Raw genomic sequence first — 13,359 nt, forward strand, 5'->3', positions numbered from 1 at the left:
AGCTGCCAGCCAAAATGCACGAGCAGGCATTCTGCAGCACAGCCCGGATTCTTACCTAATCCAGCATGGGTACAACCTGGGGCACTGAAAACGGAACGAATGAAGGACACACCTTTAAATTCAACTGCAAATGTGGTTCATTTATACTGAAGACATTTAAATGTCCCTAGAGCCATAAAAAATTACTCTTTTAATTAAGGACATTTCCTTTTATGACTTTCTGAAGGTAATGGTAACATGCACAAAGATTTAATAGTTAGAGGGATTTTGTTTAAGTGCTGAGCACTCTCTCATGCAACTGAAGCCTATTTCATGGAGAAACGTCTTTGGTTTTTATGTATTTTTTATTATGACAGCCTTTCCTCTACAGCAATATTTAAAGAAAATTGGCTGATTTGAGCTTAAGGATTATAAGGTGTCTGATGACTGTTTCGATTAATCATTATTTATATGAATTTTGTGAAAACCTAGTTTTGCTGTCCAGTTTGGTAATGACTAGCCACAGATGCCTATTTAAAATGAATTTTTTTTTTTTTTTTTTTGAGACGGAGTCTCGCTCTGTTGCCCAGGATGGAGTGCAGTGGCCGGATCTCAGCTCACTGCAAGCTCCGCCTCCCGGGTTCACGCCATTCTCCTGCCTCAGCCTCCCGAGTAGCTGGGACTACAGGTGCGCGCCACCTTGCCCGGCTAGTTTTTTGTATTTTTTTAGTAGAGACGGGGTTTCACCGTGTCAGCCAGGATGGTCTCGATCTCCTGACCTCGTGATCCGCCCGTCTCGGCCTCCCAAAGTGCTGGGATTACAGGCTTGAGCCACCGCACCCGGCCTAAAACGAATTTTAAATGAATTACAATCAAATAAAATTAAGTATTTGGTTTCTCAGTGGCAGTAGCCACATTTCAAGTGCTCAATAGCCATATATAGCCAGTGGCTACCATATTGAACACAGAGGTAGAACATTCCCATCATTGTGAGAAGTTCTGTGGATGGCACTGAGTCCTAAAGCAAAAAGGCAGGTGCACTGCACAGTGATCACACTACAGATGTGGGAAGGTGTCAGTACTTGGAAGGTGGGCACCATGTAGTTTAAGGAATGAACAGTGAAAGATGATGTCCTATCTGGGCAAAGTACTCAGGCAGAACAGGTTTGATGTATCAGTGTTGAAACAGGTGCATAAAGTTCAAACCTGAACAGTTCTGGGCAGGACAATAGAATCTAGTCCATATACCAGGAGCAAACTCAGAGCTAAGAAATGAACAATACCAAAGTCTCTGGAACAAAAGAGAATAAGAGAGAAAGACAGAAAACATGCAAACACAATTGGGATATGGCAGTCATCTAGACTCTCAAGGAATGTTGTATTCAATTCCTGCTGCTGCTTTAACAAATGCCCACAGACTTTCTGGCATAAACAACACAAATTCGTTATTTTATAGTTTTGTAAGTCAGGAGTCTCACTGGGCTAAAATGAAGGTGTCGGCAGAGCTGTGTTTCTTCTGGAGGCTCTAGTTTCCTGGCCTGTTTCCAGCTTGTAGAGGCGACTTGCATTCCTTGGCTCTGTGGTCCCTTCCCCCATCCTCAAAGCAGCAGCATAGTCATAGTCTGTTCAAATACCCCTTTGACTCTTAGCCCCATTTCCCTAATCAAGTCTTCTTCTCTGACACTTATCCCTCCCAACCTCCCTCTTATCAGGACCCTTCTGATTATATTGGAGCTGTTCAGGCAATCCAGGATAATCTCCTCACCTCAAGGTTCATAAAATTAATTACATCTGCAAAGTCCCTTTTGCCGTGTAAGGTGTAATATCCATAGGTTCTCAGGATTAAAATGTGGACATCTTTTCAGGGAGAGGCATTATTCTGCCCATCACAAGTACAGTAGCACCAAAATGCCTGCTTGAGGTCTGGTGACTTCACCAATTTACAATTTAGAGGTTGTCAAACTCACAGAGCAGGAAACAATGTATCAATTTATATCCCACCTAGTTTCAGAAAAGAATTAATAGTGCATGAGAAGATATACATAGAATATATAGGGCATGTCATATCACATATAAATAAGGCAAAAAGAGAAAAATGGAACAGGATAAGAACACAATGGAAGAAAAAATGAGGTTAGGAAATATGCTCTATAATGACCTCTACTCCTACTCCTCCATCAATACACTTATAGTCATCTTAAAGTCAGAATTCTTTGACTAGAGAATCGAAGTGTGTCCTCAAGGTTACCTGAGTAATTTTGACAAGGGGTGCAACTAGAATTTTCAAATAACCACATCCTGAGGGTCAAAACAACAGAGATGGAAACTGAGCATAGGGGAGGATGTTTGTTTCAATATAGTGGAGTGGAACTACCTCTCCTTTTCCCTTAAGATTTGAGAAGGTACAACCTGAGGAAGAAGTGATGTAACTTGCTATGTTTCTTAAAGTCCAACTATATTTTGGTCACTGAGACTTCAAAGATATTTAGAATTTAGCATTTTCCAAGTGTTAGCCCTTAAGAGATTATTTATTGTTTATATTTCACTTAATTCCAGGAATGAGTTAGTGGATTATGAAAACAAGTATATTATACAATATAGTGCTAAATACACTTTAGATGAAAGAAGAAAGATACGTTCGAGAAGAATGCCACAAAGGAAGAAATGAAGCTTAAAAAACACATTGTGTATTTATCTACATCTGTTTGGTCAGGTTTAAGATATGGCCCTAACCTGGCCACTTAAACAACTGACAATGTTTTTAAGATGGAAAACAACAAAATGCACTACTGAAAAAGGTTTCAATTATTCTACTAAAGCAAGATACGTAATTCTTCCTGGTGTCCTCCTGAACATGATATAATGATGTCCTCAACAATGTACTTTCCTTGGATTTTGAAGCCTCATAGATTTTTTTCTATGGCCCTTTGCATAGGATCTTGGTATGCCCAAAGCATAATTTCATAAAAAACAATTCTGTAGAAATTCAATAAAATAAAATTTACCTACTGGCTTCTTTTTTTAAATTGATACATTATATTTATACATATTTATGGGATCCATGTGATATTTTGTTACATATGTAGAATATGTAATGATTAAGTCAGGGTGCTTAGGATATTTATCACCACTAGCATGTATCATTTCTGTGTGTTGAGAACATTCCAGATTCTCACTTCTGGCTCTTTTGAAATGTATAGTACATTGTTGTTAACTTATAGTCACCCTACTCTACTATCAAGCATGAGAACTTATTCCTTCCATTTAACTGTAAGTTTGAACCTATTAGCCAGTCTCCCCCTGCACACACACACACACACACACACACACGCACACACACATCCTTTTCTTCCTCTGGTGACTATCATTCTACTCTCTACCTCCATGAAATCAATGATTTGGCCCCCTCATATGAGTGAATGCAAGTAATATCTGTCTTTCTATGCCTGGCTTGTTTAACTAAACGGTTATTTGCCAGTTCCACCCATGTTCCCGCAAATGACATGATTTTGTTCATTTTTATGGCTGAATAGTATTCCACTTTGTAAATACACCACATTTTCTTCATCCATTCATCTGTTGGTGAATACTTTGGTTGATTTCATATCTTCGCTATTGTGAATAGTGTTGCAAGAAACATGGGGATACATGTATCTCTTTGATATACTGTTTTTCTTTTCTTTGAATGAATACCCAGTAGTGAGATTGCTAGATCATGGAATAGTTCTATTTTTAGTTTTTTGAGAAAACCTCATACTATTTTCCTTTTCTTTTTTTTTTTTTTTTCCTAATTTTACTTTAAGTTCTGCGATATGTGTGCAGAATGTGCAGGTTTGTTACATAGGTATATATGTGTCGTGGTGGTTTGCTGTACCTATCAACCCGTCATCTAGGTTTTAAGCCTGGCATGCATCAGGTATTTGTCCTAATGCTCTCCCTCCCCTTTCCCCCACCCACTGTGATGTTCCCCTCCCTGTGTACATGTGTTCTTGTTGTTCAACTCCCGCTTATGAGTGCAAATTTGTGGTGTTTGGTTTTCTGTTCCTGTGTTAGTCTGCTGAAAAGGATGGCTTCCAACTTCATCCATGTCCCTGCAAAGAACATGAACTCATTTTTTATGGCTGCATAGTATCTGTGGTGTATATGTGCCATATTTTCTTTATCCAGTCTATCACTGATGGGTATTTGGGGTGGTTCCAAGTCTTTGCTATTGTGAATAGTGCTGCAGTAAACATACATATGCATGTGTCTTTATAGTAGAATGATTTATAATCCTTTGGGTATATACCCAGTAATGGGATTGCTGGGTCAAATGGTATTTCTGGTTCTAGATTCTTGAGGAATCTCCACACTGTCTTCCACAATTTGGTTGAACTCATTTACACTCCCACCAACAGTGTGAAAGCATTCCTACTTCTCTGCAGCCTCTCCAACATCTGTTGTTTCCTAACTTTTTAATAATCACCGTTCTAGTTGGTCTGAGATGGTATCTCATTGTGGTTTTGATTTGCATTTCTCTAATGACCAGTGATGATGAGCTTTTTTTCATATGTTTGTTGGCTGCATAAATGTCTTCTTTTAAGAAGTGTCTGTTCATATCTTTGCCCACTTTTTGATGGGGTTGTTTGGTTTTTTCCTTGTAAAATCATTTAAGTTCCTTGTAGATTCTGGATATTAGCCTTTTGTCAGATGGGTAGATTGCAAAAATTTTCTCCCATTCTGTAGGTTGCCTGTTCACTCTGGTGATACTTTCTTTCGCTGTGCAGAAGCTCTTCCGTTTGATTAGATCCCATTTGTCACTTTTGGCTTTTGTTGCTATTGCTTTTGGTGTTTTAGTCATAAAGTCTTTGCCCATGCCTATGTCCTGAATGGTATTGCCTAGGTTTTCTTCTAAGGTTTTTATGGTTTGGGGTTTTACATTTAAGTCTTTAGTCCATCTTGAGTTAATTTTTGTATAAGGTATAAGGAAAGGGTCCAGTTCCTGTTGAGAAAATGCCATACTGTTTTCATAAAGGTTGTACTAATTTACATTCCCACTTTCATACTCCAACAGTGTATGTCAGTTCTCTTTTCTCTGCATCCTTGCAAGTATCTGTTATAATAGTCATTCTAACTGGGTAAGGTGATATTGTGGTTTTGATTTTTCTCTAATGATTAGTGATGTTGAGCATTTTGTTACTTATCTGTTGGCCATTTGCATGTCTTCTTTTGAGAAATGTCTATTAGATCATTTGCTCACTTTTTAATTCTATCATTTGTTGCTGTTGAGTTGTTTGAGTTCCTTTTATATTCTGGAAATTACTCACTTGTTGGATGAAAATTTTGCAAATCTTTTTTTCCATGCAACAGGTACTCTACTGATTATTTCCCTTGCTGTGCAGAAGCCTTTTAATATAATATAGTTCCATTTGTCTATTTTTGTTTTTTTTATTGCCTGTGCTTTTAGGGTCTTTGCCATAGAATTTTTGCCTACAACTATGTCCTGGAGTGTTTCTTGTATGTTTTCTTCTAGTAGTTTTATAGTTTCAGGTCTTGTGTTTAAGTCTTTAATCCATTTTGAGTATATTTTTGTATATGATAGGAGATAGGGGTCTACTTTCATTCTTCTGCTTATGAATATCTAGTTTTCCCAATAACATTTGTTGAAGAAAGTGTCCTTTCCCCAATGTATGTTATTGTTGTCTGTCAAAAATTAGTTGGCTGTAAATACATGGCTTTATTTCTGCATTCTCTATACATGAATATGATGTAATGCTAAGATTTGCTCAATCCAGCCACTGGGGACAGGCTGGTCACTGAATTATTCTCTGTTCTCATTTCTATATATGAAATAACCTTTGTAACTAACAAAGCCAAAAAGTTAAGTGTAAAGAAGAGAAGAGGCCTCAGAGAGCATGTGTTGCTCTCACACTCCAGGGCATATCCAGGCATCTGCAGGGCTGCTAAACCACAGATCACTGGGTCCCATGCCAGACTCTCTGAAGCAGCAGGTCTGGGAAGGGCCTGAGAACCTGTGTTTCTGACAAGTTCCCAGGCGGTGCTGGTGCTGCTGATCTGGGGCCCCACTTAAAGAACACTGATCTCATCCAACCCTTTCATTCTAGAGTCAAGGGGCTCAGGTTCAGAAATGAGAAATCATTTTTCCCCCTCAAAAAATACTTGTATCAGGCACAGCTCCAGTATTGGTGACACAGATCTTAGCAAGACAGACACAGTCTCTGCCTTCATGGAAATTTTGTTCAGTTACAAAAGGGGAGGAGCATTTAATCAGCATATCCACAAATAAGGAAACAAGATAATTGCAGACAATGGTAAAGTCTAAGAAGAAAATAAAATGGGGTAATGTCAGAGAGAGAGCATGAGCAAGGTTGGAGTGTCATTGCCTGGGATGGTCAGCTACGGTCTCTTTGAGGAGGTGATATTTGAGTTGAGGTAGGAGAGAGGAGAAGGGACAGCTGAGGGAAGATCGGGGAAATGAATTGTGGGCAGAGGAAGGAGAAAGTTCAGAACCCGACACAAAAAACAAACAAGGAAACGTAAAGGGCTAGTGAACATATGAAAAGAAGTTTAATTTTATTAGGTATCAGAGAAATATTTAGTTATTAACTATTTCCTAAACAAGCAACAATGATTAGTGAAAAGCCACTGTGGTTAGATTATAGTGAGCAGAGAGGCACATGGAGACCAAGGTGAGAGGTAGGAGTTTTATCCTCGTTGGAGGCCTGCATGTCTTGATGTCTAGGTTTTCGTAGTTCATCTCTCCGCGCATGCTCCAGGTTCTTCCCATCAGCCCATGTTGCACATGTGTCAAACACAAATTAAATGTAGTGCAAATAAAACACAGCCACCCCTTCCCCACCCTCCATGTCAGTGCATCACTGCTCTCATGAACTGCTAAAGTAAATAAAATAAATCTTTCAAAAGAACTCTTTCCACATCTGAAACATTTTTCAAGAGAGTGTCAGAACAATGATCAGAGATATTAATTTGCAAATAAAATTTATTATGTTTTTCCTGTGTAGAGGTGTTTTCTTACTTTTGAGAGCCAAGGAGACAGATTACATCTGTCATCAGTGAAACATAATAGATGTACAGTGACTCAGAGTCCTCCGCGGGCCATCAAAGTGTCATGTACAAATTTTCCTGAAAAATTTCTAGTGCTTACATCTTTGATTCATTTAGCCAATGTGTACACATTAAGCCTTGACTTTCCTTGGCGTTTGCATCTTTCTTTGACAGATAGGCGCCATTTGATTTCCTCCTTTTGGACTAATATATGGTCCAAACGACCATCTCAGTGTGTTTGTAAAAATATTTTAAAATAGTTATCAACACCATCTTTCATGAGCACATTTGTCTTCAGTTTCTCAATGTTTTTATTTTGCAATTGGTATTGTGGCCCAAAGAAGATGGTCAAAAGATGTGTGATGACTAAGTCAACAGCTGACTCTGATGTGGCGGTTCTATTATTTTAAAAATGCTCTCCTTAGTTAACTTATTCAGGAAACACATGTTTCTTGGTCATCTCCTATATTTCAAAGCTATTGGAAAACAGCAGTGAAACAAACAAAGCCATTGTTGTCACAGAGCTCACTTTCTATTGGAGGCAACAGATAACAAACCAATAAATATCCTATGTCAGTTGGTGGTGAATGTGAAAGAAAAAGAAAGCAGGATAAGTAGACAGAAGAAGAAGGAAGTATGTGTTTACTTTAAATATATGAGAGAGGATAGAGTCTTTGATAGTGACATTTATTTATTTAAAATGGACGAAACTGTGTATATTTATGGTGTACAACATGATGACTGGATATATGTATATACCTAATGTGGAATGGCTAAATTAAGCCAATTAATGTGTCCATCACCTCACGTGGTTATCACTTTTTGGTGGTGTGATACTGACATTTCAGCAAAGCCCTGAATGAAGCCAGATGGACAATATCTGGAAGAAGCAAATATATAACGATGTCCTGAGATGATAGCCTGAGTGGCTGGAGCAGAGTGAATGAGGGGGAAGAGTTGTGGGATATGAGATAGAGGCAGGGGCCAAATCAGGGAGGGTTTTATAAGCTACAGTGAAAACTTTGACTTTTATTCTGAGAGGGATGGAAGCCCCTGGCAGATTTTGGGCAGAGAAATTATAGGTCCAATTTAGAGCTTAAAAGCACTTTGGTTTCTGCGTTAAAACAAAAGAAAAAATAAAGTGTGTGCACGTGTGTGCATGCACAAACACACATACACACACACACAGAAGAAAAGCAGAGGGATAGAATCAGGGAGACCTTAGAAGACTGCTGCAGCAATGTGGGCAAGGAATGATGAAAGCAGAAAAAGAAGGGGATTGAGAAGTGACTAGATTCTGAATATATTCCAAAGACAGAGCCATGAGTAACTGACACTATATTGGAAGCAGGATCTGGGAAGAAAAGGCGTCAAGGAAGGAAGACCTCAAGGATTTGGTCTTGAACAACAGGAAAGACGGAGTTATTTACCAAACTGGGAAAGATGGGTGTAAAGCAAATTTGGGTTGGGTAATAAGAGTTCATCTTTGGACATGCTAAGTTTAACGTATTTGTTTTCTATCTAAGAAGGCAGGTAGATAAATAAATCTCAAATTTAAGAGAACACCTAGGCTGCCGATAGACATTTGCAAGCCATCAGTGTGCAAATGGCATTTATTAGAGATTATATGGAGAGTCTGTATAGACAAAGGAGGGTGGAGACTAAAGGACTGGCCTCTGGAACACAACAACATTTAGAGGTTGAAGGAGGAAGAAAAATCCAAGCTGGACATGGTGGTGCATACCTGTAGTCCCAACTACTCAGCAGGCTGATAAGGGAGAATTGTTTGAGTCCAGGAGGTTGAGGCTGCAGTGAGCTACAATCACACTACTGCACTCCAGTCTGGGAGAGACAGAAAGACTCTGTCTGTAAAATAAAAAAAAGAAGAATCAAATCAAAGTTATAAGAAGGTAATCATATGAGAAGAAAACTAGGAGTAAATGGTGCTCTAGAAGCTAAGAGAAAAAAATGTACTTCAAGGAGAAATGATCAACTGGCATGAATTCTGCAGCTAAACCAAGAAAGAAGTAAGAAATAAACAGGGAGGTGGAGGTAGGAGAATCGGTTGAACCTGGGAGGCAGAGGTTGCAGTGAGCCCAGATCGAGCCACTGCACTCCAGCCCTGGTGACACTGTGAGACTCTGTCTCAAACAAATAATAATAATAATAAAAATAAATAAAATAAAATACAAATAAATAAATAAAAATAAATATTGAATTGGATTGACAGGTGGTTTAGTGGAGTGATAGAGGTAAAAACTCTTGGAATGTGTTCAAGAGAGGATCAGAAGAGATAATGTAGAAATAACAAATTTAGAAAATTATTTGGGTAAGTTTTTCTACAAAGAATAGAGAAATGAGGCAAGTAGTGGGAGGGGGAGATGCCGCCAAGGGACAAGAGGACACAAGGGATGAAAAAGATGGAGGGAGAAGTGGTTGGGGTCCTAGGAGATCAAAGAGTTGGAATTTGGTTACTGAGGTGTGATCAGAAAAGACAGGAGATGATGGTCAGAAAATGGAAAGCTTGGCCGGGCGCAGTGGCTCACTCCTGTAATCCCAGCACTTTGGGAGTCCAAGGCAGGTGGATCACTTGATGTCAGGAGTTCGAGACCAGCCTGACCAACATGGTGAAACTCTGTCTCTGCTAAAAATGCAAAAAATTAGGTGGCATGGTGGTGGGCGCCTATAATTTCAGCTACTCGGGAGGCTGAGGCGGGAGAATAGCTTGAACCCGGGAGGCAGAGGTTGCAGTGAGCTGAGATTGTGCCATTGCACTCCAGCCTGGGTGACAAGGGCAAAACTTCATTTCAAAAAAAAAAGAAAAGTAGAAAGCTTGGCTTGAAATCAGGATCATGGAGGAGACACAATTAATGGTAATGAGAAGGTCTAGAGGGGGGTCGATTATTTGGATTGGGTAGGCGAGAGTGGAAGCAGGCTCATGGGAGGTAAGAAAGAAGAGGGAGAATTAAGAAACTAAATTATTGGAAAATTTTTTTCTGTGGATATTTAAATCCTGAAGAATCATAACAGGATTAGTAGTGGAGAGAATGGCAGTGAAATAAAGAATAAACTCAACTCTTCAAGAAATAAGGAAGAGTGAGTAGGCGGTCTGCGGATGACTGTTCCAAGGAGAAGAAGCTTGTGGTGCAGTCTCATGGCCCGAACTTCAGAGAAGCTGAGGTGGGGCAGGTGAGGAAGGGTGTTGTGAAAGGAGGATAAATGGCCTGGATCAAGAACACCTACCTCACCTCCAACCTCAGTGGCATGCAAGGGGGGAAATGAAAAAAACAAGTAGGAAGGTAAACAGCCATCCCCTTGAGGAGGCTGGAAGGGAAGCAGTGTCTTCAGGGCAAAGCCAGTTACCAGTGAAATACAGTTGATTTTCAATAAATTTTAAAAATACATTAATTGGTGGTGGTACTACCATAGGAACCCATTTTGGAGACAGGAAAAGCAAATGGCTTACAAGTTTTTAGAAATCAATCTTTGTGCTGGTGGAATACAGATGAAACTTAAAATGTTCTAGCAGTGACCTATAAGACCCCAAATGTTCATTGACTGGCATAGGCATTTGGGGGAAATACTGAGATGACAGTATTGATCAAGGTGGTGGCTATATGGGTGTGTATTCAGAGGTAAAATTCACTGAGCTGTATACTTAATATTTGTGTACTTTAAAAAATATATGCAAATCCTACCTCACTAAAACAAAACGGAAGCAATGTGAAATTGATGAATGCTATAGGGGTTTCTCTACAAAGAATGTTCACTTTGTCATATTATAGGAGACAGACAGAGGGAAATATGGGTGACCTTCTGAACTCATGCATGAAGATAAAAGATAAAAATACTTGATCACATCACCTCTTCTTTGTGCTGGCCTTGGCATTTAAGATCTGGTTGTTATTTTTTCCTTTTCTCCCAATTTCAAGTAAAACTAATAGTCTTCCAAGTCACTGAGTAAACCCTTATATTTTATTTCAGAATGGTTTGTCTTGGCTAAATGAAATTATGTGCATGTCTGTGTGTGCCTCTGCGTGTGTGTGTGTGCGCACGTGAGTGCACATACATCTATGTTTGCTCATGGAGCATGAAGAGCAAGCCAGTTATTTTATGTTATTGTCATTTCATTGGTCTTAAAATAAATGAGTTTATTTGGATTTCTAGAAATGAAACTGCCTACTTGATATCTTATAGCTGTCTGGGACATGAGCTTTCTACAAATGTTTGCCCTGTCTGTGGAAACTGCAAGGAAGAAGACAGCATAAACAAAGTTTTAAAAGAATAAAATGCAGCTAAAAGCTAGATTTTATGTGAATGTCGATCTATTTTTAGAAGCCCTTAAAGTTCTTCATTATCCTTATCTGCAAAATTTTCTTGATTTTTTAAAAAAAAGTCTGCTTTTTCTATTTTCTTTCAACCTCCTCAATATAAAAGCAAAATAAAATCTAGTTATGTCCACAATATTCATTGTTTGGTTCAACACTGTTGCACAAAACTTTCTAAAATTTTTCATTCTTGAAGATCGTCTTCAGTTTTCTCATCTGCAGAGTCAGATACGGTCAGAGCTGGAAAAGCTGAGTGAGAAATGATCTGGGGTGACTTGGGGATTCCCCTTACATCCTGTTCCGTGCCTAGGGAATGTAGGTTTGGGGAGGGAGTCAATTCCTCCACCAAATATGAGCTTGAAGTATGCTTTAATTAGAACACTACCATGATGTATTTCAGATCTGGGTTAACCTTTCCTTTCTGGATAAAAAAAAAATAGTGTGCTATTATTTTCTTCATTTGCTTTTGAGAATATTGTGTTGGTTAAATACAGAAAAATGTGTTTGGGGAAAGGTTGGGCGTGCCTCTTGCCCCTCGTCTGTCTTGACTTCCCCTGTGAACCTCACCAGATGCCTCTGTGGCCCATTTAAGAATCAAAATAAATTCTACTTCTCTCTTGATGATTCATGATAGTCTTACAGCAAAGTTTGATTTTCCTGAAGTCTTGATTAAAGGGGGGAACAGGATGACTAATTATCTCCTTCACATGGTATCTGTGCAGGAAAATGAAGCCTCCACCATAGCCCACATCCGTGGATCTGTTTTTAGTCCATGAGACTATGATTTACACACAGAACTGATTCTTAAAGAGGCTGAATGCCTGTTTTCCATATACTCTACTCCTCAAAAATAGAAAAGCGAGTGAGAGAGAAAAAAAGGAAAACCAGAATGTTATCACACTAAAGGCCTTTTTTTCTTCAATCTCTGCTTCATTTTGACACACCTCACTAGTCTTCACTCAGTATCCACTTGTTGAGTTCACTTATTGAGAATCAAAATATCTTCACAAAAATGTTTCAGTGCCATAGAGGGGAAGTGAAAGGGCCCTTACTTCCCCCAGATATTTCCAGAAAACGTGCCTCGAGAGCTATAAATATCCACACCCTTCTCTGGGTCTGGGGCTGGTGGATCCTGGACAGTAAATCACTGCCAAGGCCCAAGAAAGAGAGTGGCCCGTGGGCAGAGATATTCAGAATGCTGACATTTTAAGGGCTTTTGTGGGGGAAAATGATTTGCAAGTGTTTGGCAAACAAAAGCTCTGTGTAGCTGCATGTCACTCTCAAAGTCAACTTTAGGCTCCTACAAGTTTCGTGTTTATGAGAACAGAAGACCATGATTTCGCCTGATGCAGTTGAAGAACTCCGTGTTGCTCTGTGCACAAAGGTTGAGGCTAAGGACCCAGAAGTGGGGTACATATCCATGAAAACCAGCTGGAGCCTCACAGAAATGGGGCAAAATCCAGAGGAAAGCAAGCAGAGCCTCTCACAGAGGAAACTGGGCTACTCTCCACAGACACGGACAAGGGCTTTGCAGGTGAGGTGGGGTCAGTTGATGGAGCTTTCAGGCATGCACACCCCTAGTTGTGTGAAGAGGGTAGAAGTTGATAAGCAGGCTGGGAGAAAAGGTGTTTTTTTCAAATAAGTTCAGACTAAAATGAAAACAATCCATCAATTATTCAACACAAGATGATAGAAATACACTGAGTAAAAAGAGGGCTCAGGTTTCCATGCCTGTGGGAATCCTGGGCTGAAAATGAAGAATCTACTAGCAAACACAGACCAATAAATAACAGGCAAGTAAGATAAACAATCAGATAATTTTTAAAAATTATTTATGTATCTCTTTATTTTTTGAGATGAGGTCTCACTCTGTTGCCCAGGCAGGAGTGCAGTGGCACTCTCATAGCTCACTGCAGTCTCAACCTCCTGGCCTCAAGTGATCCTCCTAACCCAGCCTCCTGAGTAGTTGGGACCAGAGTCACGCATC

At 39.5% G+C, this 13,359-nt stretch overlaps 1 long non-coding RNA gene across 3 annotated transcripts in view; it reads right to left on the minus strand.

Annotated features, from left to right (window-relative positions):
• Positions 1 to 1,285: 1,285 nt before the first annotated feature.
• Positions 1,286 to 13,359, minus strand: part of LOC105498777 (uncharacterized) — a 49,141-nt gene continuing 37,067 nt past the window's right edge. For 2 of the 3 annotated variants that reach the window (XR_011612364.1, XR_011612361.1), the window contains one exon: positions 8,254 to 8,910. This is a non-coding gene — a long non-coding RNA (uncharacterized lncRNA). Of the gene's footprint in view, positions 1,981 to 8,253; positions 8,911 to 13,359 lie in introns of those variants that run through there. The other variant, XR_011612362.1, reaches the window with a different exon arrangement.

This window comes from Macaca nemestrina, chromosome 14 (assembly GCF_043159975.1).
Source record: "Macaca nemestrina isolate mMacNem1 chromosome 14, mMacNem.hap1, whole genome shotgun sequence".
Taxonomy (NCBI): Eukaryota; Metazoa; Chordata; class Mammalia; order Primates; family Cercopithecidae; genus Macaca; species Macaca nemestrina.